At 38.0% G+C, this 26,838-nt stretch overlaps 1 pseudogene; it reads left to right on the forward strand.

Moving 5' to 3' along the window:
* The first annotated feature begins 3,108 nt into the window (after positions 1-3,108).
* Positions 3,109-10,634, forward strand: LOC112317935 (amidophosphoribosyltransferase pseudogene; annotated as a pseudogene).
* The last annotated feature ends 16,204 nt before the right edge of the window (positions 10,635-26,838 follow it).

Raw genomic sequence — 26,838 nt, forward strand, 5'->3', positions numbered from 1 at the left:
GTGGGCCAGGTCCCCAGTAGGGGGCATGTGAGAGGCAACCACATACTGATGTTTCTCTCCCTCTCTTTCTCCCTCCCTTATCCTCTCTCTAAAAATAAATAAATAAATGAAATCTTTTAAAAATTTGCTAAGAGGGTAAATCTTATGTTACATGTTATTATACAAAATAATAATGATGATAATAATAAAAAGGGCAGGAAAAAACTTTTGAAGGTGATGATTTCACAGGTATCTACTTATCTCTAAGCTCATCTAGCTGTATACATTAAATAAATGTCCATTAAATATGGACAGCTTTCTGTATCCCAGTCATAACTCAATAAAATGGTTTTGTAAAACAGTTGGGACTGGAACACATTTGCAAGCTGGACGAAAGGGTAAGAAGAGTGGAAATGAGGTTCAATGATACAAGAGAAGAAAAAGAATGAATGACCACAGGGGCATTGGATGAGGAAGAAGGGGAGAATTGTCACCTGGTGGCCTTTTTTAGTAAAAGAGAAAATGTAGTTCCTCTGCTCAAAGTGAGGAGGCCAGAAGTTGGGGCTTGAGAAGAAAAATGATGTTTTGGAACAGCTGCAGTGGGAAATGGAAGAAAGAGCCAACTACAGATGAGAAAAAGATTAAGGATGAGAGTTGAGGATCCAGCTGAAATTGGAAAGCACACATTTGTAGTGCAGCTAATGAGCAGAGATATGCAATTTTCCCCAGATGGGTCTTCAACAATCTGGGAACTGTAACAGGCAAAGAGGGCCACTGAATGGAGCCAGAACTGGGGAGGGATTGCCCAGCTTCTAAGATGGGAGGTGAAGGAGTCAAAGAACTCCTTTGGAAAATGCTTATACAAGTCTCATGGAAATGGTGTCCGGAATAGGAAGGAAGGGAAAGAGATGACAGGATGTGGAAGAGACCAAGAAAGAAACAGACTCATAGATGGAGAGCAGGATGACAGAAAAGGGAGCGGGGAGAGTTTAGGCGGTGGAGGGATCGAACAAAAAGGAAAAAGGACTCATGGACACAGACAAGAGTGTGGTGATTGTGGTGGGGGGAGTCATAGGGGACTAAATGGTAATTGAAAGAAAGTACAATAATTTTTTTTTAAAGAAAGAGAAAAGAACAATTTGATCCAACAAAACCATTCCTCGGTGTTTCACATACAAGTTCAGGTAACTATCTTCTCGTGACCAAATCACTGAATCCTTTTAGTTAGATGGCTGTTTATATTCCAGCAAGTATGGTGATAATGAGGCTCAAATGGCTGGTTTTCACCCCCCCAGTTACTTCACCGTGGTGGTCTTTATTCCAGTTTCCCCATTGTTTTAAAGGTATTTCTTTCAACTAATCTCAGCCAATTCAGTGTGGGTGAAGGAGGGGCTGAGGCACAATGAAGGGAAGTATATATTTAATAATGTTCTTTTGTGTGTAGCTCTAAGTTTGGCTCTGCCTCGGAGACCCTTTATTGTAGGGAACACAAAGAACATTTGGAAGCTATCAATTTTCTAAAGGACTCAAAGTGCAGCCTACTGTGAACAGAAATCCCAGCTAATCCCCTTTTCGGTCCTCCTCTAGAGGGCAGCTGCTCCCCTCAGCAGTTTGAAAGCGCATCTCCGAGTCCAGATAGGTGTTCACCATTTGCAGGCTCTGCTTTTACAGCCAGCGCTAGGGAAGAGGAATGTTGTGTGTGTGTGTGTGTGTGTGTTCACCATAAAATGCGGAGGACTTAAGACCTACCAATTCCCAACCCAGAAGGGCCTCCTCCAAGCCTTCTGGATCATGCCACCAGGATTTCCAGAAAAAAAAAACCCTTTTATTTCTACCCACAAAGCTGTGGTAGATTCAGACATATTTGCATTAGTAATAATTACCCCTGGCTAGCGAAAAGAGTAAACACCTCATATCCTTGACTCTATTTCTTCATTATTAAATTGTTTACTTAATATAAATATTTTTTAGGGGAAAATGTTTTTAATTATTTTAAGATTGCCACATAGTATACGGTGACACAATCTTTAATCAGTGTGCCTTATATTTATAGGGACAAAAGTTTGTGATCACAGCATCTGTAACATAATATATAAATAAAACATAATACAATATAAAATAAATATAACAAGAAATATAACTATTACAGTCCAGCACATTGGTCTCCTGCTCCTTATGTTAGAAAACAGAAACTTACTGGGACTATTCAAATGAGTAGTAAATTATCTGTGCTACTCTGCACATAATTTGTCAAATGAAAATCTCCACAGAAACTGCTACCCTACCATTTCCCTCAACACAGCCCCGCTCTATTTTTATGCTCAAAGACATAAAAACTCTAAATGTCTCTCGGCCTATTCGATTCCCATTGAAGTCCTCTTAGTAGTCATAAATATTGCAGTGTGACCATTATTTATGCAATTATAAAATAAAATCCAGTGAGAGAGACTTGAAAAGCCAACTTCAATTGTTCATAGAACAAATGTTCAAGAGCTGTATAAAAGAGTTGTTAAAGAAACAGGCAGGCTAGCATAGTTTTGACTCTAACTCTTGTCCATCTTTGGAATATAAAGAGCCAATTTTGGTACCAATACATCAGTTTTATTGAGAGAAAAATCTATCGGGGAAAAATCTGTAAGAGTAATATAGCTGTCATACATAAGTCTCCCGGGCATTTTTAAGAATCTACAATTAAAGGAGCAGAAATATGACTGTGAATGTGCATGAATGTCACAATATTTGCAGTTTTACAAGTTTAAACAAAACCAAAATATTCTAGTTTTGTGTGCAATGAAAAAGGTCTTTTGTTTACCTTGGAGTTAAATTATTCTGGCTGAAAAAGCCCTTCTAAGATCTAACTGAATGTCCCTTCAGGAGACAAACCAAGACTATATATCTACTTTTATTCAAAATGTATGAAGAACTCATATAACTCAATAGCAAAAAAAATCTGATTTAAAGATTAGCAGAGGATCTGAATAGACATTTTCAAGTGGCCAACAGACATATGAAAAGGTGCTAAACATCACTAATCATCAGAAAAATGCAAATCAAAACCAAAATGGGGTATCACCTCACAGTTTTTAGAAAGGCTATTGTCATAAGGAAAAAAAATAAGAGTTGGCGAGGATGCGGAGGAAAGGTAACCCTTGTACATGGACGGTGGGAATGTAACTTGGTACAGCCACTATGAAAAACATATAGTGTTTCCTCAAAAAATTCAAAATAGAGCTACCGTGCAATCCAACCACTCCACTTCTGGGTATCTATTCAAAGAAACTGAGAACATTAATTCAAAAACCTATATGAATCCCCATGTTTACTGCAGCATCATCTAAGGTAGCCAAGATATTGAAACAACCTAGTTTCAATATCTTGAATATTGAAATAAGTGCCCATCAGTGTATAGGTGGATAAAGAGGCTGTGGCATATATACACAATGGAATACTATTCAGCCATTAAAAAAAAACAATTAAATCTTGCCATTTGTGACTATTAATGGACCTTGAGGGCATTATGTTAAGTACAATAAGTCAGACAGAGAAAGGTAAATACCATATGATCTCACTTATATAGAATCTAAAAATCAAACTCATAGATACAGAGAAGAAATTGGTGGGTGCCAGAGGGGACAGGGGGTGAAAGATTGGCAAAATGGGTGAAGCCGGTCAAAAAGTACAAACTTACCGTTACAACATTAGCATGTCATGGGAGGTGATGTACAGCATGGTGACTACAGTTAATAGTATGCACTGCATTGCATATCTAAAAGTTGCTAAGAGAAAACATTGTAAAAGTCCTCATTTAAAAAATGGGTAACTATGCATGGTAATGAGTGGTAACTAGACATTCTGATGATCACTTCTGCAATCTATACAAATTTTGAATCATGTAGTATATCTGAAACTAATATATCAAACATATCTCAATTTAAAAACATTTTACATGCAAATGACTTCAGCCTGCTAACTAGTTATTTGCTAACTTTAAACTTCTATTCATTTTGTAACCTCATTCTCACTGTGCAAAAAAAAAAAAAAAAAGATTGCGCAAACTATGTTCGATGAAGCTTCGCTGGAAGACACTTGTTTTCCTTTAGGTTTGAGATGGAGGAAAAACATGTCCTTTTGCAATCCCTTTGGAATATTCTGGCTCTGCTCTGAAATGAACTCAGCCCACTAAAATGATCCACAGCAACTTTCATTTCACTTTTGAGTCTTATATCCAGTTACTTCTTTCAGGTAAATGTTTGTGACTTTGGCATCTCTTTTCATACCAGAACCTTTGGTTTATTGACTTTCATTCTTCAAAGTACAGCACACCAAGAAGAAAAAGTTCTTTCAAAATCTGATATACACTGTTTGGCCATAGAGAGGCCCTTTCTAGGACACAGCCCTTTTTTAAAAAAATTCCTTGCCATTAACCCGAATGTCCTCTCAGTCAGGAGGGGGTGGGAGAATCGCCTCAGCTTCAAATTTTATAAAACCAAAAAAAGAAAGCTAGCAGTCACTTTCAGATACATATATGCATGTCACAGTTTTTGTCAGGCTGACTTGGCAGCTGCAAAAATTAAACAATTCTAATATGTTAGGGGGAATTACAAGACTACTATATTTTAAAATGTTTATAAGTTAGTTTTGAAGAAAGAAAGAACAGCTTCATCTAATGGATCAAGGACATTTATTGCAAAAGAAGCCAAGAAGTCTGTTTCTCAAAAATATTTGCAATAGGAAAAAGTACCCAAAAGACAGCCTTTTTTGTATAAAGGCTGGAAACATTTTCTGGGTGATTTAAACTGCTCTCGAGTGAAACATGGCCAATTTATGATTAAAAGCAGAAATAAAAACTAAAATAAAACTGCAAAGTGTCCTTTTTGTAGGGTTTTCTTTTTCAGAAATCTATAATAGGCCCGATTAATGTCTTATCCAGATCCAATGTGCTGGTAAGTCACTAAAATTTCCTTTAAAGAGGTAATTTATTCATAAAGATTCAGGCCCTAACTATGAGACCACAGTAAACTGGAATACGAAATAACAGCCGGTAGAGATGGGTAGCAGGCCACTTCAATACCTTCAAAGTAAACCAATATATCTTAACAAAGGGCAAGTCATTGCTTCGGCCAACTAAGCACTCATATACATGGTAAGATTCTGAGAACCCTAGAAAGACCATACTGCCCCCAGAAGCCTGATTTGTTGATTGACATTTCTACCATGAGAGTCTCCTTGTAGGTTAAAGATGCTGTTACAGTAGTTCTACCCTTGAGAGGTCACATACGAATTACCGCTTTATTATCTGTTCCCTAGAATAGTGAAGAACTCTGGAAACAATGGAGAAAGACTAAGGCCATGCACATGAAATAAAACAATGGATAAGAGAAAGGTCTGAGTTTGCTGTTAGGTTCTACTTGGAAGAGAAGCTGGCGTGCTAAGCAAATGAGGATTGGACAGACTGTAAAAGTAAGCGTGGAACACCAGAAACACCTCGATGCCCTGAGAAGAGCACCGGCCTACGAGTTGAAACATGTTGTCCCAGTTCCTTTCCTCGAAATTATATCCTATGACCTTGGAGAAATCTGTTTCCCTTCCTAGATTCAAATTACTCCCTCTATCAAAAGAGGATACAGATGATAAAGTAGGTGATTTCTGAAGTCCCATTCGGCACTCTTCTAATGAGAAAAGGTACGGGCAGGGTGCTGCTGAAGACAAACTGGTTACTTCACTGTTGTGCCTCGCCCTGGCCCCCAACCAACCTTCTGTGGAGACACTATAAATACAGTAAGAAGCAAACCGGATGGCTCTTTAAAGGGACCCATTCCAATGAGTAGCAACATTCCCTATCAAATAAATAATTATTTTTCTCCCCTTGCTCCTTCTACTCTGCCATTGTTTTGGTTACTAAAACTAACTGCCTGCCTGTTAACAAAGCTCATGCCAGTTTTTTCCACCTGACACAACAAATTCATGACACATTCTTTCTATCTTCATTTTACTGCATTTCATTTACTGAAGACCCAAGGCTTAGCAAACCAAAATCTCCTTTATTTTCCTAACTGGCCATTCAAACATGTGTTAGAACAAAACCATAAAAATATGGAAGTGATCATTGAGTGAAACACCAAATGGAAAGATAGGAAGCATTTAGAGGCTTCTTGCCAGTACAAGAGTGCTTTCTATAATGAGCTTTCAAAAATATTGCACAATACATGTTGAAATGCCCTAAGCAAGCCTGTCACGTCCCCTTGGATACCATGCCTTACTCTAAAAAGATTTTACTGTCGAGAAATTTTTAGCTGGTACTGACCCCAAATCCTCCTCTAACTTATTCTCCCACGCTTTCTCACTGAGCATCAGGCAAGAAGGAAAAGGAAGCCCCCCACCACTGCCACCTTATTTTCAACAATTTCTGCAGTTCTCAATCACAACATCCCTGTTGAACCTACCTTCTTTAGCCTGTACTTTTCCAGTTCTTAGCATAATTTTATTTTGACCAACTGGCTTGGCTTAAATTTGCTTGTGCCTCTTCTCATAGGAATAATAAATGGGGGACTCTGCGTTCATCCAAAGTCATTACTCATTCCTTTTGTCAGTACAACCTATAGCCTGGTTTCAGCAAAGGTGTTCCTCAGGTCAAACTGCTAACTACTGTATTCTAATTGACCAATGACATAGGACAGGCACCTACAGTGCCCTCTTTGTCAGAATAGAGACTTGATATTTTGGGTAAGACACAACTTTTAAAATTGTTCCATTCTTGAAATCTTACTGTCCATTCAACACAGTAGTACCTTTGAGAAGGACAATATGACATATCAAAACTCCTGGGATGCAGTGAAAGTAGAAATAAGAGGGAAGTTTATATCATTACAGGCCTATCTCCAGAAATGAGAAATCCCAAATAACCAAATTAACATTACTCTTAAAGATCTAGAAAAAGAAGAACAAAAGCAACACCAAGTCAGTAGAAGGAAGGAAATAATAAAAATGAGAACAGAACTGAATGAAATTGGGAACAAAAAGACTATACAAAAGATTAACACAACAAAGAGCTAATTCTTTGAAAAGATTAATAAAATTGGCAACCTCCTGGATAGACTCACTAAGGAGAAAAAAGACCCATATAAACAAAATCAGAAATGAAAGAGAAGTTACCACAGATGTCACAGAGATACAAAGGACCAAACTAGAATACTATGAAAGACAATATGCCACAAAATTCAATTACCTATAAGTGGAAATGTTCCTAGAAATACATCATCTTCTTAGACTTAATCACAAAGAACTGGAATATGTAAATAGACCAATCAGCAGTGAGGAGATTAAAACAATCATCAAAGACCTCCCAAAAAAGAAAAGCCCAGAACCACATGGATTCACTAGTGAATTCTACCAAACATTCAAAGAAGATTTCAAGAGAAATTGAGGAAGAGGCAATACTTCCTAATATTTTATGAGGCTAACATAACCTTGATACCAAAACCTGGCAATGATAACGCACCAAAAAAGAACACTACAGACCAATATCTCTAATGCATACAGATGTTTAAATCCTAAACAAAATACTAGCAAATTGAATACAACAATACATTAAAAAGATAATATATCACGATCAAATGGGGTCCATTCCAGGGGCACCAGGGTGGTTCAATCTACACAAAGCAATCAATGTACTACAACACATTACCTTAGAAATCATATGATCTTATCAATGGATACAGCAAAATGCATTTGATAAGATACAAAAGCAATTTATGATTAAAATACTCAATAAAATAGGAACAGAAGGAAAGTACCTCAACATAGTATAGGCCATATGTGACAAACCCTCAGCCATACTCATACACAATGGTGAAAAGCTGAAAGCTTTTCCTCTAAAATCAGGAGTGAGACAAGGGTGTCCATTCTCACCACTCTTATTCAACATAGTTCTGGAAATCCTAGCCAGAGAAATAAGGCAAGAAAAAGAAATAAAAGGCACCCAAATTGGGAAGGAAGATGTAAAAGTGTCACTTTTTACAGATGATATGATTCTATACATAGAAAACCCTAAAGACTCCACAAAAAACCCCACAAAAACTATTAGAAGCAATAAACAAATACAGTAAAGTTACAGGATATAAAATCAATGTACAAAAATCTACCACTTTCCTGTATGTTAACAATGAAATATTAACTCTAATTGCTCATTTTGGTGTGGTTATATCTGCTCAACAAACTAGAAATTCATTTTGGAAGTGTTATTTGTGTGAAGTACAAAACTTTTACAAATGATTCCTTCTAATAAATGTGGACTCATGAGAAAAGTATTCACCAAGGATTCTGGCTGTGTTTGATACAGTGACTCTCTTCATCTATTCAGAAAGTTCAGGAGTTTCTCAAGGGCATCAGGGAACATCCAAAAATTACATGCCAGTTATATTTGGGTCATTGTGAAGTTCACAAAGATAAATAAGCATGGTTTATGCCTTCCTTGTGCTTAAGAAAAATAACATCTATCATAAAAATCATAGTCCAAATATAGTAAATGACATTAAAAGATACAAATTTCTAAAATGATTTAGAAACTATAGATTGCTTTCAGCTGTATAAATCTGTAACAGATAATTTAATAACAAAAAAATTAAATATTTGTTGACTAGATGAATAGGCAAATGAATGGTTGCATGTGAGGACATGACAAGTACTTGAGCTGAACCTTGAAAAATTTATAAGATTCAGATGGAAAGAGATTAGATGGTACTTTCCAAAGAAAGGAAAAAACACAAAGTTTTCTGAAAGGATCGGGACTTTATTAGGGAGATAGAAAATGCAAAGGTAAATTCATGAGTGCATATGTGTGTTTTCACACCAGCTTCCTATCTGACACATACTCCCAGTCTTGTTTAGTGTCAGGGACTCTTTCGCCTACCTGAATTTCTCTTAGAAACACACAATCCTCAGTGCTGACCTTAAAGCAGGGTAGTCACTGGGAAGTGCATGCCTTTACCCTCAGCTCCTGATACCTGATATGTATCTCCATCACAAAGCTTGGGTATGGTACACCTTGGCCTTAAGTATGTCCCTATTATAATGACAATATGAAAATGACCAGTCCCTGCTATTGCAGGCTTAACTCACATAATATCCCTAAAATTGGCCACTCTGGCATTTCTTTTTTCCAAACATGATCTCTTTCTCCACTTACTTCTTTTTACAAAGTCAAATAATGAGTGTCTATCTTCATAAAAAATTTAAATAGTCTGGGTTTAACAGCCTCTGCATTTAAATGTGCCACATAAAATCACCACTGGGTTCATAGAGCTGCAGCAGGAGACCATTGATTATTATGACCAGTGATGGGATTTTGGTGCCAACATTCAAAACATACAAGGCAATTGGTCTAGCAAATCATGTCTTTACTGAAGACAATTTAAAGAAATTATATAGTTCAAATATTGAAATTGGGCATCTACAATATACTACTGCAGGAAACTGAACTGGAGAATTACCGAACACTTCATGGGAAAATAGTTGTGGCACAGACTGGTGAATTGGTACATGTAGCCTCATTAAGAAAAAAAGCTTTGTGCCATGGTATTGATCCTCCTTACTCAGTTACTGGTGGATACAGCTCCTCAAGAATGAGATAAAACCAGAGTGAGAAGCAAGGACTACAAACTTAGTGAAGAAGTCATCCATGGCATAGTGCCTACTTATCAGTCACAAAGATGTGAGTTGTACATTTGTCACCTTATTCCTGTAACTAATATAAGTGCAAAAGAGAGATGAAAAACCTACAAAAACAAAACCTGCACAAACGGAAGGGTGGATGATGATTTCAGAATCTTGTAGTTTTTTATCTACTGGTACATTGTGATGTCATAAAGTCTTGTCTAGAGAAATTATGAAAATGTTCAGACAGTATGTCCAAACCCTTGATATTTATTAAAGTCTCAAGGAAACCCAATGGCTCTTTGCATGTTTGAACATGCTTATTTTTCAAAATAAAATGGCATGTTTGAAGACCAAATAGCAAGATATCATTGTGGCCAGCACGTGGCAATTGAAGCACCTATAAGCAGGATTTGGCGAGCACCATTCCTGGATTTGCTATGCTTTCAGTTCTTGGTTACTCGGGAAACTGTGGACTTCCACATGTGAAAGTGCTGTATAAAATCTGATATCATGGATTAACTGTCATCCAGCCCATAAGAAATCAAGGGAAGTTGGTGTTTACAAATAAAATTTTGTAGAATTGTCAGACAACTTTAAAGGTAAAATGATTGTTCCTATAGAAGAATCACTTGTAAGAAATAATACCATTCCACCCACAATAACATGTGTCAAAGAATCTCATGCAAAAGAAGTACACATTTGAGCAACTTTATCACCAGTAAGATTTCCATGCCTCATGAGGATAAACATTTACACAAAAGAAAAGCTTATTGCCAATAAATTTGAGCATCTTACAGAATATCCAGGAGCAAACAGCACCATGTATCTGTCAGTAGAAGTACTGGTTTCGTCTGTATGAAAAGGAATAAAAGTATTTAAAATCAGAAAATGCAAAAGCAAGAGATCGTGATTAAAGAAAATGGAAATAATCTGAAATGTTTTGAAAAAATGGTGTTTGTACAGCTTATCTTACTGCAGAATACCCCATAGAATTGGAATAGTAGCCTTATGATGTTTTATTCAATATATAAAGTTATATAAGATGCTCCCTCCATCCACTGAGCCACACCAGACAGGGCTAAAAAGTTCTATAGTTTTACATTCTATATTTAAGGTTGCAATCCATTTTGACCTAATTTTTATATAAGGTGTGAGACCTAGATTGAAGTATTCATTTTTTCTTCTTTGCCTGTAATATCCAGTTGCTCCAGAAGTATTTGTTGGAAAAGTCTGTGTTTCTTCCATTAAATTATTTTTGCTTCCCATAACACAACATGAATGAACCTTGAACACATTATGCTGAATAAAAGATGTCAGACACAAAAGGCCCCATAGTGTATGATTCCATTTATATAAAATGCCCAAAATATGCAAATCCACAGAGACAAAGTAGATCAGTGGTTATCTATGGCTGAGAGTTTGAGGGGAATGGGATGGGGGTTTGTTCTGGGGTGATTAAAATATTTTGCAACTCAATAGTGATAATGGTTGAACAACTTTGTGAATATACTAAAAACACTGAATTGTATATATTAAAAGGATGAATTATATGGTATGTGAAATACATCTCAAAAAATTATACCTCAAAAAATCAGTTGCTCTATTTCTGTTCCCTATTCTGTTACATTGATCTATGTCTACTTGTTCAACTCAATAGCAAAACAAAAATATTATTTAAAAATGGGCAGAGGACCTGAATAGACATTTCTTCAAAGAAGAAATACAGATGGCCAACAGACACATGAAAAGATGGTCAACATCACTAATCATCAGGGAAATGCAAATCAAAACCACAAGGAGATATCACCTCATACTTCTTTAAAACAGCTATTATCAAAATGACAAAATATAACAAATGCTGGCAAGGATGTGGAGAAAAGGGAACTCTCATGCACTGTTGGTGGGAATGTAAATTAGCGCAGCCACTGTGGAAAACAGTATAGCAGTTCCTCAAAAAATAAAAACAGCATATGATGTAGCAATTCTACTCTGGCTATTTATCCAAAGAAAATTAAAACACTAACTTGAAAAGATATGTGCACCTGCATATTTACTGCAGCATTATTTACAATAGCCAAGATGTGGAAACAACCTAAAATGTTCATCAGACAATAAATGCATAAAGAAATGTGATATATGTTATTCAGCCATTAAAAACAAAGTCTTACCATTTGTTGCCCTGGCTCGTGTGGTCAGCGGACTGAGCGCCAGCCTGCGAACCAAAAGGTCACGGGTTTGATTCCCACTCAGGGCACATGCCTGGGTTGTGGGCCAGATCCCCAGTAGGGGGCATGCAAGAGGCAACTACAAACTTATGTTTCCGTCTCTTTCTTTCTCCTTCCCTTCCCCTCTCTGTAAAAATAAACAAATAAAATCTTTTAAAAAATAAAATAAAATAAAGTCTTACCATTTGTAACTACATGGATAAACCTTCAGGGCATTATGCTAAGTGAAAGACAGGGAAAAACAAGACAAATGGCCGATAATATCACTCATATGTACATTTTAATAAGAAAAATACAAAGACATAGATATAGAGAACAGATTGGTAGTTGCCAGGGGCAGAGGGTCAGAAGTGGGCAAAATGGGTGAAAGAGTCAAATGATACAAATTTTCAGTTATAAAATCAATAAATCATGGAGATGTACAGCACAGCAACTATAGTTACTAATACTGTATTGCATATTTGGACATTGCTAAGATAGTTGACCTTAAATTTCTATCAGAAGAAAATACTTTTGTAACTATTATGGTGACGAATGTTAACTAAATCTACGATAGCAATAATTTGCAGTATATACAAACATTAAATCATTGTGTTGTATACCTAAAATGAATTTGTTATATAACAACTATACATCAATAAAAATAAATAAGAATTTTATCTAAAATGTTTAAATGCTTCAAAAATTATGTGGAGTATTATAAACTGCTGAGTATATAAAATGTGTTTTCATAGGATATATTTTGCAGTGAACTAAACTAAGCCTAATTTTCATGACCTTTTTTTTTGAAGCTTTGGTGGAAAATGTACATTCAAAATGAAAACTGTCTGAGTTTCTTTATATTTCCCCATTAATCTTTTCTATATATGTCATGTATCTTTTTACTCAACTGTTGTTCGTATTTAGGAAACATTTGATATCCATTTTTTTATTGTGAGCAAAGGTCGTAACTTTCAAAATGTTGTTTAACTTTCCTCATCTTTCATAATGAACATATGGCTTTTCTTAGGACAAGCTGGGATTTTACATGAAGTATGTCTTGAATGTGTACGGGGCATGCCTAATATCTGCCAATGTAACTATTTTCTGCTGCCCACAGTCATTTGGTTTTCCATGTATAGACGTTCCAGGGGCTGGTTTCCGTTTCCAGCTCTTAGTGATGCCAACAAAGAAATTATCGGTTGTTTAAGTAGACAATTTCTGCCCATTGACATAGAAGTAGTGTGAGAAGTTAGCTCTGTCAGCTCACAGGTTATCTATTCCCTCACAGTTAAGGAGTTTCTCTAGCATTTCCCAATACCTGTGTTACAAACGACATACTGGCACCCCTGGGAGCATGAATCCCCAACCCGCAGATGTACAACTAAATTTATAGGAGGTTACTTATGCCATGTAACCCTTCTGGACATTTGCTGGGAATCCCAAAAGAAAGTACACACACGCACACACACACACACACACAATTACTGTACTAAAGAGATTCATGGTTAGCAGTACCGCACTTCCCACCTGATTCTCAAATTCCTTTACCCCAATGAGTTCGTATCTTCAATGGAATGAAAAGTAGTTGCTCCTCATGAAAAAATCCAGCACATTTGACCATAATAAGATTCATATAAGATTCATTAAAACCTCTCACAAGGAAAGGAGCTCAAATAGAGTGGTGAGCCGTGTAATCAGGCTCAAGACCGCTCTGCTGGGTCAAACACTGCCCTGACCGTGTATGCTACTTCCTTTCTGAAACCTCCCTCCCCAGAATTCATTAGAAAACTGGTATGGTTTCTGATGAAATAACATAATACATAAATCCAATTCAATTGTCTCAGCCAAGGAAGCAAAATATAACTAAAAACACTGAATTAAAGAACAAGCTTACAGTGACCAGAGGGGAGGTAGGAGGGGATAACAGGGGAAAATAGGGGAAGGGCCATCAAGGAACACATATAAAGGACCCATGGACAAAGCCAAAGGGGTAGGTTCAAGGGTGGGTGGGGCGGGGGCTGAGGTGGGGTGAAAATGCAGACAACTGTACTTGAACAACAATAAAAATTAATAAATTATTTTTTTAATGTAAAAAAAAAATGTCAAAAATAGGACTACTGTCATGTTTTAAGCAGAAACACTGTAAGAGGCTGACCCAAGGATGTCACTGGGAAATAAGTGCTAAGGCAGAAAGGTCCCGACAGTGCCCTACTATCCTATAGATGAGTGAATTATAATGATGCTAGATAAGTCGAGGAGCAGGGGCCCATAAAAAGAGAGAGAGAAAATTTGGTTGCTGAAGTTGTTGGAATTCGGGACCAAGCAAGCCATGAAATTAGCTGGGGAGCTTGAAAATTCTGAAAAGAAAAAGGATAGAAGAGATACAAAAGTGACATCTTGAATAGTAGGAGAAGAGAGAAAGACATAGGAACATTTACAGTCTCTTCTAAGGGACTTCTGAGCTACAATCTTGCTTCCCTTCATTCTTTACTTTTCTTTAGTGCCCATATAAACAATGAAAATAGAAGGGTGGGACATAATAAAAGTAACTGCTATCACTAATAGAGCACATGCCATTTGCCAAACACTGATCTAAGCATCTTTTACATATTTTCTCACTTAATCCTTGGAACAATGCTATGAGGTAGGAATTATGATTATCTCTATTTTACAGATGGGGAAACTCAGATGATATAAAGAAGTTAAGTAATTTGTCCAAAGTCACACAGCAAGTTAAAGACGGAAAAAAAGATTTCAATGCAAGCGGTCTCCCTGCAGAGTTCCTTGTTCTGCTCCTCTCTCCCGCCTGCACTTTCTGAAAGGGGTGCCTTGAGAAAGGCCAAACAAAGCCTAACAAATGGGGATGAAAACTCCAAAAGAAGGTCGAACACAAATGCAAAGAGTCTTTTGTGTACACAGATTAAGCAAACTGCCAATGTCCACAGGGGGGAAAAAAACTTCTCAAGTAAAGATTGCATCATTATCAAGTCATTATTTGGCTTAAAGCTTGACCCTCTGAGAAAATGCAAATGCATTCTAGAAGAGATAACCCAGCAAGATTTTCCCCGTAGTTACATCTCAGCACACGTCTGCTTATTACTTGACAAAAAGTCCATCTTGATAGTGGAACAAGAGAATGCGCAGAGTATGAGATCCACTGTGGACGTGAAAGAGAAGGCTGAACTCAGCTCCAACTGTGCTGCTTTTACTAGTTGGCCAAGGGCCCGTCTTAGAAGAGGTGAAGAGATGGAATCTGGTCCATTACAGTTCAGCCAGGAACATCAATCTTTGTTCAACAGAAAGTTTTGGCAAAGAACAAAATAGTACAAAGCTAATGAGGGATGTTGACAGAGACCCAGACATATGCTGGGTCAATTGTCTTTCTACCAGGAGGTACAAAGTCTCACCTACAGCTGCCCTGAAACCTAACAGGAAGGGAAATAAATCCAGAGCTATAAAAAGAGTGGAATGTGATGGCGAGATGTGTAACCAGATTGCAATTGCTGTAGGGAAATGAGCTTTTACACTATTCTATCCAGTCTCTTTTTCCTAGTTAACAGAAATATAGATCTACATGTGGAAAAATCCAGGTTAACCACCCAGTCATTTGCTAACTACCCAAATCCAGGCGTACAGTTTTGCATGAAGGATACCTTAGCCTCATGCACATCAACATTCTTAGTTTAGCACATGAATAGTTCCTCCAGCTGGAAGACATTAGTGCTGTCTAAGTCAACAATTTTCCATGAGCCAGAGAGAAAAGAATTTTCAGTGGTTGTTGTGACACATGAAAATTGGAGACTTAAATCCTTCTTAGAATTAAAGTGACTTTTAAGATGAGAGGAAATTAGAAGGAAAAAGATGTTGAAGTGTTATAATAAGGGCAATCAGTGCTGGACCATATTGGAAACAGAACCAAGCAGAAAACCACTTCAGATTCATAGGTAAACTTGCGATAAAGGGACTTTGGAAAGGCTAATGGGTTTCAAATCAGACCTAAAAGACTGATTTGTCTGAAGAGTGTATATGTCATTAGATCTTTCACTTCATTGCTGCCTGTTCTTCTGTTCAGATACTCTCAAACATCATCAGTGCAAGCACCGTATTTCGCCGTGTATAATGCGCACTTTTTGCCCACATTTTTGAGGGGAAAGTAAGGATGCACATTAAACATGGGTTTAATGATTATACACCATGGGTATAATGATGGGTATAATAATGCCGTGGACAGTGGGCACTAAAAACAAGGGTGCGTGTTATACACAGGAGCGCATTATACACAGCAAAATACGGTAATCTGTCCAGGACAAGCCCTGGGCTGCATTGTGGAAGTCAGCCAAGTTTTGTGTCAGCACTCTCAAGTTTTCCTTTCTGCGTGCCTTTTCTTCCTTCTTACTGTCCCAGTTTTTGCTTCCTTCAACCACCAACAAGAACTGAGACTTGTTCCTGTGAAACACCTAAGGTTAAATGAGTTTTTTCTTTCAAGAGTCAGTCATTTCAAGGAGAAAGAACCAGGGCAAGGTGCTGCAAAGAGTAAAATCATCCAGACCCGAATTCTACCCTTAAGAAGCTTACAGTCAGTGATAATTGCATATCCTTACATCTGTCTCTAAAATATGGTATGATTTCAGGGTTTCCTTTGAATCCCTGCAGAAAAGGAAACTTAACAACTCATATTTAGATATTCTGTTCTTTGCACATCTCATCACAGATGGAAAGATAAAAGAGTAAAACTAAACATTTTCATTTTATGCCTTTTCAGGCTGTGTTCGAATGTTTCTTGAGCTATGATTACTGAAACAATGTGGAGTCATGATTAATTATATTGTGCAGACTGAAAGAATCAATCAGAGAAGCACAGTTCTTATTAAAATGGGGAATTTGTTTTTAAAGATTTTATTTCTTTCTTTCTAGACAGAGGGGAAGGGAGGGAGAAAGAGGGAGAGAAACATCCACGTGTGGTTGATCCTCACACACCCCGCCACTGGGGACCTGGCCCGCAACCCAGGCAGGTGCCCTGACTGGGAATCGAACTGGCGACCCTTTGGGTTGCAGGCCAGTGCTCAAGCCACTGAGCCACACCAGCCAGGGCAGGTTGGGGAATTTTAAACACCTTCTACCTTCAATAAGAAAAATTAAAATAAAACAAATTTTATTTGTTTATAAAATCATTCAGCAAGACTTTATTAAGCATACACTGTGGGCCGAGTGTGGGGTTAACTTGAGTTGCAAACAAGGACACACCACAAGCTCCACATACTGATCTTTTGCCAGGGCCTCAGGAGGCCTTTTATTGAGTGAACAGCAAAACACTTCTTCCTCAGCACTCATCTTTGTAACCGGCTTGTTACATTTTCCCTATTGTTCCTTCAAAGCATAATGATTCTAGGATATTTCATTTACAGTGAAATTAAACATGTCAGCTGCAGCAGTATCAAAAGCCTAGTAATAATAGCAAATAGCTCACATTGAGCATTTAATATGTGCCAGGAACTGTAATAAGGGCTTTATGTATATTTATCTCAATCTTACAAAAACTCAATGAGGAAGGCTCTGTTGTTATTGCATTTGTCAGATGACGGCATCAAGTCACAGAACAAAGGAGTAGGTGGCTGCGCCAGGATTGGAACATTGACTATCTGGCTCCAGAGCCTGGACTTGTGACCATTACACTATACTGCCCTTCAAAATAGAAAAACAAATGATACCGGGATTAAAAGGAATAGGTTAAAAATCACCCACTCTCTTCCCTCTCTTATCTCCAAGTTAAGAGGATTCAACTGAAATGCCACCTCCTGCACTCAGTCCCGGCAAGGAGCCATCATTTCCTGCTCTGACTTCTCATTGCCCCATGAATTGACCTCTCTTAAGGAACTTTTTACTTTGACCCTAGAATGTAGGGTTCCATGTAAACAGGGGCTAAGATCTTACATATATGACTCATTTAGTTTCTACCTCAGCCACAACCTATATTAGCGCCTTGAATACTACCGTTGTTCATTAAGTGTCTGTTGAGTGAATTAACAAGACAAAATGCGATAACATATAAATTGCTCAATGACTGTTATCCCTCCCCAGATCATATTTCTCTATTACTTACAATGCCATATACATAGCAGAGACTTAATATTTCTTAAAAATGTTGAAAAGACCCCGAAATTTCTGATTTTCTGCAAATGAGCACTTGTTTAGAGTAGAAAGGCACATCAGATACTCTGCAAAACTTTTATGAAGGCCACCTCCACGCAGAGCCCAAAACAGTGAAATCTAGAAACAGACTCCTTATCCCGACACTCTCCTTATCTCCCAATCTGATGTCAATAAATATAATTTCTGCAGTTACCACAAGTTTAGGCTCTTCTCTTTTCCAAGCACTTAACATTCATCATCTTGTTTAATAGTTACTATAACACTATGCAGTAAGTATTTTTATCTCCAATTTACAGAGAAGAAAAATCAGGCTCAGAGAGGTTAAATTAGTAACTTAAGCCCACACAGCTACTAACTGGCAGAACTAAGATTCCAACCAAGGTCTGTTACATTGTAAAGACTATGACCTTTCTACTACATCAACTATGTCTCTACACAGATCACAAGGCTCTTTTTTCTGTACTTCAAGCCACTACTCAAATGCAATTTATGTAGAGAGAGCACCACATTTCTTATCAATTTCCCCAATTTGAACACCATTGTTGTACTTAAGAACTTAAATGCTGGAATCAGATAAACCTGGGTTTGCATAGCAGTTCCACCACTAATATGCTATATGCTATATGCTATATGCTATATGCTATATATATATTCTTGGGCATGTTACTTATCTTCTCTGAGTCTCAATTTGTTCACCTATTAAAGGGGAGCAAAAGTAGCACGTCATAAGGTTATTGTGAAGAAAACAGAGACAAGGCATCTACAGGGTTTCAGGTATAATAAATTCTGAGCAGAATGCTTATCTTTGTTCCTCCCCAAATAGCCCTGCCTATTTGTCATCATATATCAAGTGTCAATAACTTACCAACATGTTTGTGATAGGAATGAGATGAAAGAATTCTGGTAGCTGTTAATTTTTACAAGCCAGTGACAAAGGCAAATATAATAAACTCTGCTAAATGGGAAAGCGGGGACATTGTTGAGGAGAGGCTCCGCCAGAAGGCAGGAAGAACAGAGGCTTCTATTAAAGCAGCCCCTACACCATGGCTGATAAAACACATCTTCAGTTTGGAGATTACCGGTTCTTAAGCAGAGACTCCAGAATTAACCAGCCACAGTACAAAAAAACGTTTGCCTACAGAGTGCTTGAGAATTTCTCCAGCCCAAATTGAATTTTAATTGAGACATGGTCTCTGAGTTCTCCAAAAACAAATTCAGTTTTTCTCTCCACTGAAGAGAAAAAAATATTTTCTAGATATAAGAGGCCTATGTTTTCTTGGAATTCAATAACATACGGTGAATTTCCAATTGGTTGCAAAACCAAAGTAGATGGGAAAAGCTCAAACTGAAGCATGGTGCCCAAAGAGTATCTGTTCAGTGACCTTAACCTATCTGCAACAAAGGTGCACGCAAGAACTGTTAGATCATTCTGTACACTCACACTCTACTATTTCCGGTCCGAAGCCAAGAGATATTTTCAATACTGACATTCTTCAATACAGGATTGCCTGAGCAGAGTCGCTTCTATGCATGAATTATAAAATCTATACGTGTGATCTAAATCTGCACCTGACCAAATGGGACAACTTTGGGTTCAGAGAACTACTTGACCTGTCTGAGAAACTGCAAATTCACCCAAGTTATTTCCCCATTTGCAGCACTGGACTGGACTGTAAACACTGAGGGGTTAGATTAGATAGTCTCCAAACCCTCGGAACTCCAACAGTTTCCATCCTATGGTGATGGAGAGTTACATTCTGTGAAGTCTCCGCACAAGCTGTAAAGCACGTGATGGAGTTTAAGAGAGTAGCAACTCACTTCCATCCTTTACAGTGTCACTTCATGTTTTGAGCTGGTAAAATGTTTTCATGGATAACTCTATTGACATGCTGAGAGGCCACAAAACCCCAAGTGTCAGCGATTTTAAAGTACCCCTTAATTTTGCCTATATGTTCACGTCATAAATTCATGGATGCATGAGTACAATTCAAGTAACCAATTGTTTATGGTTTGTACTTTGTCAAAAACACTAATTGAAAGTGAAGCAGGTGGGACCCAGGATGTCGGTGAAGTAGCGAAGTTACACTCAACATTCTCCCAGGACCAAACTGGAATGACAACTAAAATATAGAACAACCAGCCTGAATAACCAACTGAAATCTAGCTGAACACAGTGTTATAACCAATGATTTACAGAAGAAGCCACATTGAGACTGGCAGGAAGGGTAGATACAAAAAGTGTTAGCCCTGCTCCTACAGGGAGTGGCTGAGATTCCGGAGTCATGTCTCAGCTTCTGGGGTTCCCTTTGAGGTGCGTGGGAACCCCAAGCTGGGCTCCCCAGCCCAGAGCACCAGACCCAGTAAGAAGTACCCACATAACACCTGGCTGTGAAAATCAGCAGGGATTCTGCCCACCAGGGAGAGACTGGAGTCTGCTAGACCCACTGCATCTTCTTAAAGGGCCAGTGTACAAATTATCATTTGCAGCCACTCACCCCGGACTCCAGCTGAGGGAGGGTGGAGCGAACTAGAGTCACACAAGGGGAATCTGAGGTTTGTGGCTCTGGGGAGAGAGCTGAAGGGACAGGCATCAGGACCCCCGTGTGTGTCCCTCTCCAATACCATAGACACCATCTTTCTTGGGTGGAGCACTCCCCTCCATGTGGCTTCATCAGCCTGGAGGAATGAAATAGCCCCACCCTCTGGACTCTCCCTTGCTCCACATTGCAGAGCTCATGCTCTGCTGAAGAGTCAGCTGTCTTAACCAGGGTGTACAGGTCTGGGCAGACTCAGGGGTGGGTCAGTGAATGACTTCTGTGGCTTTGGGGGCCATTCCCCCACAGTCCTGTGACCCTGACTGGCACCAACCCCTCATGGGAGATCTGAAAGCCCCACTCTCTGGGCTCTCAGTGGCCCCCACCTCCTGACTCACTGTGGCTCCTCCCTGTCCATGTTTGGGCAGAATCTGGGACAGTCTGAGTTGTGTGGCTCTGGGACAGGAACCACTCCCCCCACCAGTCCCCAAGCATGGATGGACCTGCAGAGCATTATGCTAAGTGAAGTAAGCCAATCAGAGAAAGACAAATATCACATGATCTCACTTATATGTAGAATCTAATGAACAAAATAAATTATCAAACAAAATAGAAACAGATTTATAGATACAGAGAACAGACTGATAGCTGTCAGAGGAGAGGGAAGTGGGGGTGAAAAAGATGACGGGATTAAGAAAAAACAAAAAAACTCATAGACACAGACAACAGTCTGGTGATGACCACAGGGAAAAGGAGGGGGGGGAGGTAGAAGAGGGTAAAGGGGGATAAATGGTGATGGGAGGAGACTTGCCTTGGGGTGGTAAACACAATACAATATACAGATAATATGTTATAAAATTGTATATTATATAATTATATATATTTAATATAATTGTACACCTGAGACTAATCTAATTTTATTAATAATGTCATCCCAATAAATTCAATAAAAGTTCAATAAAAAGAAAAAAAGAAAAAGAAAAATGCTTGTAAGCCAAAAAAAAGAAAGTGAAACAATGACAGTCAATAAGATTTAGTTTTAACAAGGCACATAAACTGTCATTAGAATGGGAATCAGAGATCATATTCCAATAAATAGCCATCATTCCTTATCTCTACTTATGATGCAAGTTTCCAGAAATCACTGCTTGATTGCCTCTGTATGTCAAAAACTTTCATTACTTCAAAGAAAAGTAAATGCTTCTCTCCCAAGGGTTGATCATTTTTTAAAAATCACTGTCACCCATATACATGGGGAGAAATAGCAAAGTTATTGACAAAATATCAATTTACACATTTAAAATTTATGGTAGTATTTGCAAAAATTAAGAAAATTTTGACAGCAATAAAATGTAAGTCATTATGGTATCATGGAAGCAATGAAAACGAACTAGGGAGAAATGAAAAAATACATTCTATAAGAGAATAAGGATAAAAAAAAAGATCTTCCACCCTGGCTGGTGTGGCTCAGTGGACTGAGCGCTGGCCTGAAAACCAAAGGGCCACTGGTTTGATTCCCAGTCAGGGCACATGCCTGGGTTGCAGGCCAGGCTCCCTAGTGTGGGGCACACAAGAGGCAACTACACATTGATGTTTCTCTCCCTCTCTTTCTCCCTTCCTTCCCCTCTCTCTAAAAATAAATAAATAAAATCTTTAAAAAAAAGATCTTCCCAGATATGAACACTGAGCAAGATGTAACATGACAGAATATAATGAGGAAAACTGTAAAATCCTGCACACAAACTAGTACAAAGTGTCAACTATTCAAGAACAGGATTAAGGAAGGTAGTAATATATATAAAAACAGACAATGTCTCAGTGTGGGATCTTACTCTGAATTGAAAAGTTTCCATAAACAAAAGAACCTATGCACCCCAATGTTAATAGCAGCACAATTTGCAATAGCCAAGTACTGGAAGCAACCTAAGTGCCCATCAGCAAATGAGTGGATCAAAAAACTATGGTACATTTACACAATGGAATTCTACACAGCAGAGAGAAAGAAGGAGCTTATACCCGTTGCAACAGCATGGATGGAACTGGAGAGCATTATGCTAAGTGAGATAAGCCAGGCGGTAAGGGACAAATACCATATGATCTCACCTTTAACTGGAAGATAATCAACAAAAGAAAAAAGCAAACAAAATATAACCAGAGACACTGAAGTTAAGAACAATCTAACAATAGCCAGAGGGGAGTGGGGAGGGGACGGACAGCGGGGAGAGGGGATTATAGGAACTACTATAAAGGACACATGGACAAAATCAAGGGGGAGGGTGGAGGTGGGGGAGGGAGGTGGTTTTGGCTGGTGTGGTGTACAGGGATGGGGAGAAAAGGCAGACAACTATAATTGAATAACAATAATTTTTTTTAAAAAAACCAATAAACATTAAAAAAAAAAAGAAAAGAAAAGTTTCCATAAACAGAACTGTGTATTCACTTCTGGTATCCACAGATAGGTACAAACATACACCAAGGTGAGGAAACCCGAAAGCCCGCTATGATCTGACCCTGCCTAATTGCCCCATGTGTCCTCCAAGATCCTTCACTCCAGCCATGCTGACCAACTAACAATTGCACAAATGTTCCTTCTTTTCCCACATTTCCAGCCGCGATTCTGGTTCTCAGCTGAAGTACGTTGTCACCTTTTGTAAACATTTTCTAACATTCTCCACCCCACCTCAGCTTGTGGTTTGTTCTTGTCAGCACCCTGTACTTACCTCCATCTCAGCACTTACTGCACAGCTATTGACAGTTTTTTCTTTGACTCCCTAACTAGAGCTCTTTGAAGGCAAGGATCGAATCTTATTCATCTTAAATCCTCAGTATCCAGTGCAGTGTCAGATACATAGCAAGTGCTGAAGAAACAACCTTAAAAATAAAAATCATAAATAAAAAGCTAAAGTGAATTTAGCTGTTTTGTCTGAGGAATCGAAGAGGTCAGGGCATGATAGTTACCTTCAAATATGTCAAGGTCTGTCATGGGAAAAGAAACTGAACTCATTTCCTTCAGCCTCAGAGAGCAAAACAAGATCTAGTCTGTAGACGATACAAAGCCTTTACTTCCATATAAGTTTTCTCCATCAAAAACAGAAGCTTCCTTATATTATGGTAAGTTTTTCATCCATAGAAGAAGAAGGGGAAGGGCCTCATTAAAGAACATGTATAAATGACCATGGACATGGACAACAGTGTGGGAATTGACTGTGTGCGGGGGTCAGGAGGGCAGGGGGGGCGGGGGAGAGCAATGGAGAAATTGGGACAGCTATAATAGAAAAAAAAAGTTTAAAAAAGAAATTAAGGAAAAAAAGAAGTGATTAAGCAGAGACTAAACTTTTCAAGTGTATGGACAAGTGTGTTCAAGCATTATATAGAAAACTAAGTGTTTAAGTTCCTCCAGCCTCCATAGCTCTAAGTTCTTAGAGCTCTACAGTAACATAAAATCACTTGGGTTCTAGTCCTGGCTCTGCAACTTACTAACCATGTGATCTTGTTAAGATATTAAACCTACCTGTGTCATAGACAATTGTAACTGAATAAAAATAAAAATTAAAAATAATTAATTAAAATTAAAAATAAATAAATAAAAATATATAAACCTACCCGTGTCACAGGTTCCTTATCTGTGATACCACAGAATTAGGCTACAATGTTGCTTCCAAGTAAAAAGGTTATAAAATAAATAATATTTCCCTGACTTCTGTTTCTCATATTTCATTGTTGGTATATAAAAATGCCTTTGATTTCTGAATATTGATTTTGTATCCTGCTGTTTTGCCAAATTCACTTATTGGGTCTAGTTTATTTGGTGGGGTCTATAGGGTTTTCTATGTACATGTCATTTCTATCATGTCAGCTGCAAACAATGACAGTTTTACTTCCTCCTTTCCAATTGGGATGCCTTTTATTTCTTTTTCTTGTCTGATTGCTGTGGCTTGGACTTCCAGTACTATGTTGAAAAGGAGTGGTGAAAGCAGACATCCTTGTCTTGTTCCTGATCTTAGTGGGAAAGCTTTTAGTTTTTGCCCATTGCATATGATGCTGGCTGTAGGTTTCTCGTATATGGCCTTTATTATGTTGAGGAGTGCTCCCTCTATTCCCACTTTCCTGAGGGTTTTTATCATAAATGGGTGCTGTACCTTATCAAATGCTTTTTCCCCATATATTGATATGATCATGTGATTTTTGTCTTTCCCTTTGTTTATGTGATGTATTATGTTTATTGGTTTGCAAAGATTGTACCATCCTTGCATCCCTGGGATGAATCCCACTTGATCATGGTGTATGATCTTTTTAATACATTGCTGGATGCGGTTTACCAAGACTTTGTTGAGGACTTTAGAGTCTATGTTCATCAGTGACGTTGACCTGTAGTTTTCTTTCTTTGTTGTGTCTTTATCTAGTTTTGGGATTAGGATGATGTTGGCTTCATAAAATGAGTTTGGAAGTTTTCTTTCTTCTTGGATTTTTTGGAATAGTATGAGAAGGATAGGGGTTAGCTCTTCCTTAAAAGGAAACCCTAGTACATTATTGGTGGGAATGAAGACTGGTGCAGGCACTGTGGAAAACAGGTATGGAATTTCCTCAAAAAACTAAAGATGGAACCGCCTTTTGACCCAGAAATTCCACTGTTGAGATTATACCCAAAGAACCCTGAAACACCAATTAAAAAAACCTATGCACCCCAATGTTAATAGCAGCATTATTTACAATAGACAAGTATTGGAAGCAACCTAAGTGCCCATCAGTAAATGAGTGGATCAAAGAACTATGGTACATTTACACAATGGAATACTATGCGGCTGAAAGAGAGAAAGGAGGAGCTCCTACCCTTTGCCACAGCATGGATGGAACTGGAGAGCATTATGCTAAGTGAAATAAGCCAGGCAGTGAAAGACAACTACCATATGATCTCACCTATAAGTGGAACCTAATCAACAAAACAAACAAAGCAAGCAAAATAGAACCAGAGACATTGAAATAAAGAAAAAACTGCCAGTAACCAGAGGGGAGGGGGATAACTTGGGAAAGAAGGGGAAGGGTAGTCAAGGAACATGTATAAAGGACCCATGAACAAAGCCAAGGTGGGGGGAGGGTTGAGGGTGGGTGGGACAGGGGGGAGGGGATGGGAGAAAATGGAGACAACTGTACTTGAAAAATAATAAAAATAATAATAAAGAAAAAAGAAAAGAAATAAATACTGTTTTATAGTTATTAAGGATTTATACTTAATAAACACATTCCCATTTCCTGAGAAGGCTTTGTGGGCATTTTAATCATACAATTTTTGAAACCCAGATATCCATGCTAACATCCATGGAAGGAAATAAAATCCACCATGGCATATTTTAATTTACCATCAGAAAAAGATAATTGTGAAATTCCTGAACAAATTTGGGCATGTCTTTATGAGTAAAAACTTCTGAAACTAGTTGAAACATCCCACCCAAACCACATAGTCCCAGCCTGTTATCTCATTGAATATATAAAAAACTTGAATAAAAGGAAGTTAAAAACCTAAATGAAAGCACAAAAAAAAAATGAGGTTAACTCCTTCCTCAACACTTAGCCAGGAATCAATATTAGGACTAGCATTTAGGAGTTCATAGTCTAAATTCCACATATTTGGAGGGAAAAATATTTAATTCCCACCCTATGTTAAAGCACCTGGCTAGAAGGAGGTCTTTAACTTTTATAATTGTAATACCTTTTAACCAGGGTGACAAATTAAAATCTAATGAGGTTCATTATTCTACCTATAGAAAACCTATTTGTGTGCACTATATTGAGAAATCAGCGTAAAGCAGAGAGATAAGTGTGAGTACAGGGCAAGAAAAAGCACTATCTCAAGTCATCTGTTGATCATTGAACAGCTGAATCAATCCATTTTCTTCCAAAATCAGCAGAGCATTTTTTGTCTCCTATAACTATTTAAAATCATAGTTGCTATCAAAACTAACCAATGAAAGGACATGGTGTTTCTCCAACTGTTTTATTTTACAAGGAGTGTTTAGTGTGCTGCCAACTTTTCCCTTTGAGGGAAAGTTGTTCTCCTTTTGCTTACTCTGAATATTAAAAAGTGAGCTCCAACGCTATAGCATTTTTCCTAAATCTGTGTTGTTTTGACAGGAGACTGGGCATTTTCTTTGGGGAGGGAATACATTCTCTAAAGAAAATGAAAACAAATTTCCTCTTAAAGAAGAAATAGGCAGTACTCGGGGCATGTCAATTTATGAGAATGCATCTCTGAAAATACCTTGTTAACATTCTGTTAAAGTCAGAGGCAAATCCCAAGAGTCTAAGCCGTGTCTGAA

The sequence above is a fragment of the Desmodus rotundus genome, chromosome X, assembly GCF_022682495.2.
Source record: "Desmodus rotundus isolate HL8 chromosome X, HLdesRot8A.1, whole genome shotgun sequence".
Classification (NCBI taxonomy): Eukaryota; Metazoa; Chordata; class Mammalia; order Chiroptera; family Phyllostomidae; genus Desmodus; species Desmodus rotundus.